General features: G+C 38.2%; 1 long non-coding RNA gene across 1 annotated transcript; it reads left to right on the forward strand.

The window, feature by feature from the left end:
- Positions 1–4,706, forward strand: LOC140183840 (uncharacterized). The gene is made up of 4 exons (XR_011880201.1): positions 1–564; positions 674–818; positions 3,054–3,206; positions 3,290–4,706. It is a non-coding gene; the product is annotated as an uncharacterized lncRNA (long non-coding RNA).
- Positions 4,707–5,985: the final 1,279 nt, after the last annotated feature.

Genomic DNA, 5,985 nt, shown 5'->3' on the forward strand with positions numbered 1-5,985 from the left:
ACACTCACCACCACTCACCCTACCCCCCTTTTCTCAAACACATACACAACACCAACACATACAGACAGTGAAAAAGAAAGAAAAGGCAGAAAGAAAAAGGAGAAACAGGAAAGGAAAAAGGAAAAGATGGGGAAATGGAGAAGGAGAGGGAAAAGAGGAAGGACGCACTGGCGCCGGAGGGTCTTGCCTCCACCGTCGCGCACTACTATCGCTGTGTAGCAGTCGCCGTCGAGCCCAAGTCCAAAAGAGAGAGAGGCCGTCGCAAAGGTTAGAATTGAAACGAGAAAGAGAGCCATGAAGGAGGATGGAATCGCATGTCATCGTTGCACCCAGTCGCCGTCCGTGAAGCCATCACCGTCACTGAAGCTCTGGGTCGCCGTCAGCTTCGCGCAGAGCTCCCATGGGTGTTGTTGTCGAGCTTGCGGGTGAGAGAAAGGGAGTTCGTGGGTGAGAGAGGAAGGTGTTTCGTCGCCGTTCATCCTCGCCGCCGCCGCTGCGCCTCTAACACCCAAAGAAGATGCTTTGTTGTCGCTGGAAACCAATGATGGAGCTGCCGCTGTTCTGGTGAGCCTTACCCTTATTCCTGATTTCTCTTTAAGTTATTTCGTTGTTGGTTTGAGGGTTGTCGTTAAAGTGTTTTTGTTAAATGAAGTTGTAACTGTGAGTTATTCAGCTGCCGCTGCCATTAGAGGCAGATGCCGAAGCTGCTGCTAGTTCTGTTCGAAGGAATTAAGCTGCTGCATTGCTGGTTGCAGTTCAGTCAATCGTCACATCACGACCCCGCCTTCCGTTCAGTTTCTCTTAATTACGACATCAAGGTAGGGGATTGTTTTAAAGTTAAAATAATTTGGAGTTGAATACCTGATGAGTTGAGTGAATTAATGCAAATGAATTAATATCTGTGATTGAAATGATTTTCTATTGTGATTGAAGTTGTGGCTGAATTGATTATTGATTTGTCAATTTTTGAAATTTCTTGCGAAAATGATTGAATATGTTGATTTTGAACTTTTCTTGAAATTGGTTCTTTATTGATTTCTGAATAATGGATTTGGAAATGTTAATTTATAATGTTGATTTTGTTAAGTTGAGATTGAAAAGGAGGGGATCCGTGATGGGTGGCAAACTCCAGTTTCTAGAGGAGGTGCTGTCAGAATTTTTCTAAGAATTTGAAGGAGTTTTGCTTGTGATTTCAAAAATAGTTTTTATTTGAGTAACTTTAATAAACGAGGTATGTTTTGAATGCTTTTAAAGATTATTAAATAAAATCAGATTCTTATGATTTTGTAAATTTGTGGTTTTAAACTCATTTGATTTCTAATAATGAGAAGATATTGATTAACTAGCCAAAGACTTTAAAATAGTAAATTGAGTATAAATTTAAGGGTTTGGGAATAGAAAAGTGAGTTTCAGGTTTTTAATGAAAATGAACATAAGAGTTAAGAGGAAGAAAGTTGTTTTAAGGAATATGATGAAAAATGTGTAGTGTTGATTTGGAGGTAAGTTTAGTGAGTTATTTGAAGGTTATATTTGAAATTGAGGTGTGATTAGTGACAATTGATTTTGATTGAGGTCTGATGATAATTTCAAAGTTGAGAGAGGATAATGATTAAGTATAATTGAGGTATGGTGATGATTTTAGTTAATTATAGTGATGTGGGGTGATGACTGTGATTGATGATAATGGTTATGTTATTGATGACAAGATTTATGATGAATGAGACATGATTGAGAATGATGTGGATATTGATGAATTATGATTGAAATATTCATATGGCTTATTTATTTGAATTATCTGAGATACGAGTTTTTCTGGGTAGACGCAGTGACTTGCCACCACTTGCTCCAGGTTGAGACTCGATACTCTATTAACCCTCTGTTGCAAGATGTGAGCGGGCACTTTAACTTCCCGGGTTTTCCATGGGCATGCATATTTATATAATTTGAGCTTGGAGTTTGACTCCATGGAATATTATATTATTGAGCTTAGAGTTTGACTCCATGGATATTATTATTGAGCTTGGGAATGCACACATAGAGGGACTGTCCAATGGTTAACTACCAGGAGATGTCGGGTTGGCTGTATAATCGAAAGATGAGACTCATCAGCCATATGACAGGCATGCATCATATGCATTTGTATGTTTTGATTGAGTGTGCACTTGTTTTGGTTAGCTTAATTGCTTATTCATGTTTATCTGCTACTTGTTTTACTTGCTGTACTTGAATTCTACCTGTGATTTCTTTGTTTGTCTTGTATGTGTATGTTTATCTGAGATACCCTTTTTGGTAGAGGCGTGATGAGGGTGGTTTTTGGTATGTGGTAATGAAAGTTGAGGCAGGTAGACTAGGTGTTGCCTGAGTATTCTAATGTATGTATTATTTGGATAGGAGTGAGCGAGGTAAGTTGGATAGGAAGTTACTAGGCATGTCTTTGGTTCTTTTTGTTTCTTTAAATTATTCATCTTACTAATTTGTAAATCAAAGGAATTTCTTTAAATACCTTTCATAGTAAGTTTTTTTCACCAAACTTTTTCAAAAGGTTATTTAAAGGATAAACTGTTTTATAATGAAAATAATTCTATTTGCAAGTATTTCTTTGCTTTGATGATATTCTCGTCCTGCTGAAAACATGTGGTTTGTTCTCACCCCAAAATTTTCCACCCTTTCATTAACATAGGTTCGAAGACTCAATTTAAAGTTGCGGGCGATTATTTAACTTTATTTATGAGTTAAGTTACTTTCATAGAATTTCCTCATTTATTGCTTAAGATCTTTATTTTATACAAAGGGATAGGTGTTGTATCTGAGTTTTATTTTGATTTACTTGTATAAGATTTATTATTATTAGTAATTATGTGATTATCATTATTTGGTGATTTTTTATATGTGATTTTTAATAAATTGGAAACAAAGATTTTTTGGCATTTTCTTAAAGATTGAAATGCGATATCGAACTAAAGGATCAATATTAAATAGTTAAAAAGAAAAACAGGTTAGTAACACCTTACTTTTGGTATGATCATGATGTATTGGAAGTTGGATCATTACAGAAGTCGATGACAAAGACTAGGCAGGCAATCCGACGGTGCAAAATGAAGCAGATACACTTGTAAACTAGCACCCCTTTGGTATTCCATCTTTTATGCAAACTTTGGATCTCGCAGCCATGCATGCCTTGGAATTTTCTGAGTATGCAAATATGGGTATGTTATGTTTATTAATTAAAGTTACCACTACCATTTCTTTTATTTGTCTTGACTGACTAACGGTGGTTCGCATGTCGTAGGTGATGGCAATGTTGTGGCAGAAGATGGTGACGTTAGTGTTGGAATGGAATTTGGTTTTAGAGAATCGGTGATATCCGCAATCAAAAGCTACACTATCTCTATAAGAGTTGATTACACTGTGTATTAGTCTAAACCGCAGACATTCTATTCAAAATACAAAGGGTATGGTGCAGGATGTGACTGGCTCATCCAAGCTAGCTTGATTCAAAAGAAAAGTTGTTGGGAGATCAGGAGATACAATGGCAAACACACGTGCACTATGGGAACGATTTCACAAGATCATGCCAAGTTAGACTCAGACACAATTGTAGATGCTATTAGGCCGTTGGTTGAAGCACACCCGTTGATAAAGGTGAAGTTTATTATTGCAGAAATTTAATCCATGTTCAACTACACTATAAGTTATCGCAAGACTTGGTTGGCAAAACAGGATCGCAAAATTTTTCGGTGATTGGAAAGTTTCTTACCAGACTCTGCCAGTATGGTTGAAAGAAATGATTGCGAAGATGCCAAGGTCTTGTGTTCAAATAAAAATGCTCCCGGTTTATCATAAAAGTGAGGAGGTTCAAGGTGTAAGAGTTCTCCATTGCATTTTTTGGAGCTTATATCCGTGTATTACATCATTTAGATATTGCAAGCCATTGGTGTAGGTGATGGCACACACCTGTACAGAAAATATAAAGGTGCACTTTTAGTTACAGTGGCACAAGACGAGAACCAAAACATTGTGCCTATTGCATTCGCCATCGTGGAGGGTGAAACGGCAGGGTGAGAGGGCTTTTTGAAAGGTTATTTGTTGCATTAAGGCAACTCCAGAGATATTTGTGTGTTCCTCTGCTGCATTGAGGCAGTCAGATAGATGGTGGTGCGACCACCGAGAGCGCTTTCCTGGTATACTTAGCTATAATACTATTCTGTAAGTCAGAAGACTCTTACAGAGGTATCGAGAAAACACATAAATAGCATATGCTCCTGTAAGTCAAAGGACTCTTACAGTGAGTGTGTGTGTGCTCCTGTAAGTCAAAGGACTCTTACAATGAGTGTGTTGGGCAGATATAAGTTAATTAGCTCCGCCCTACAAGTCAAAGGACTCTTGTAGTGGGTTGCTAGTGTCGCCCTGCAAGTCAAAGGACTCTTGCGATGGGTATTGCCAACAGGAAAGCCTTACCTGGTCAGAGGACTCCGCGTAACGTCAGGAGCGGGCATGTAACCGACAAATGAGTTCATTACCTGCACTAGGGTTAGACATACATCATACTTGGTTGTGCATTTTCTCTGTTATGATTATTGTATGAATGTATACTTTTTTGTTTGTATTCTATTCTTTGTGTCTGTGTTTTATTTTCTTGTATTCTTTTGTTTGTGTTCTACTTTCTATTTTCTCTATTTTCTCTATTTATCTGTAACTTCTATTTATTCTTCTCTGTATTCTGCTATTTTTCTGCTAAACAACACAGAATTAATGAACGTAACTAATAACCCTAATCCTACTACGAACTCTCCAGTTCTTACCCCTTCTCTCTCCCTTCCCCCTTCAGATGGAAGCAAGAGTAGTCTTCTGTACTCCACTGACGATCATTCTGCAAAGAGGATTCCGCTTTAGGTAGTCTTCTGAATCTAGAGTGAAATCCGTTATCTATTTATATGTATATACCGTGACACCAGCCGACATCTATACCCTGTTTATCTACGAACTTTAACCTAAGTCCTCCATACGACGTTGCTGTTATGCGGTCACTCAATAAAGTACCAGTGGTATACTCTAAGACGATGTATGATCATGTAGAGGAGTAGTAGAAGATGTTTCGCCTTTTGATGAGATTCGACCTAACTTGAGTTTTGAAGACTTAGAACGTACTTTTCCTCGCTTTAATAGTTCAGAGGGACTAGGTGAGTATAGAGTCTAGACTAGCTTGGGTGCCAGCTTAGGGACTTCTTGAATAGGTCAGCACCTGAGATGTTGTATGTATATGTATGTATATATTTATTACCTAGCTACTTGTAGGTGCATTCTAACCAAGATCTATGTTCTAATAAAGGCTGGATGACTAAATGTTGTCAACTGCTTGAGAAGTATTTATGTGTGGTTGTTTATAACTGTTTCATCTGTTATTATTTGTGAATTGATTATGAATGATTCTGTTTATTAATCCAAACATTTAAAAAAAAGTACCTCACAAAATAACTATGCTTTTAACAACGAATCAGACTCCTATAATAAATAATAGATAATAATTAGGAAATCAAGTTGGTAGCGCTCAGTTTCTAGTATGATTATGACGTACCAGAAATTGGGTCATTACAAATGGAGTCCGAATGCGACAAGCTCATAATGGCTGCTATTAACAAGAACCACGTTGACATGGATAAGGAAGTGAGGGGGTGAAAAAACGGCGCCACTAATAGGGTTGGAAGAGAACGGTGAAGGGGGCGACGGCGTCAAGAGCTTTGCAGCGACGATGATGACAAGTGCAGGAGAGATCGACGTCGGTGAGGAGTACAAAACAGCGTCACTAAAAGGGTTGGAGGAGAACCTGGTGCGGCGGTGAGGGGGTAGCAGTGTCAAGAGCTTTGCAGTGACGACAATGATAGTTTTGGGATATATCGACACCGTTGAGGGGATGGTGAGGTGTAAAACGTACAATATGTGAATGTGTAATAATCGTATGTAGTGGTTTAGGTGCTAATTCTAATT

Source organism: Arachis hypogaea, chromosome 3 (assembly GCF_003086295.3).
Source record: "Arachis hypogaea cultivar Tifrunner chromosome 3, arahy.Tifrunner.gnm2.J5K5, whole genome shotgun sequence".
Lineage (NCBI taxonomy): Eukaryota > Viridiplantae > Streptophyta > Magnoliopsida > Fabales > Fabaceae > Arachis > Arachis hypogaea.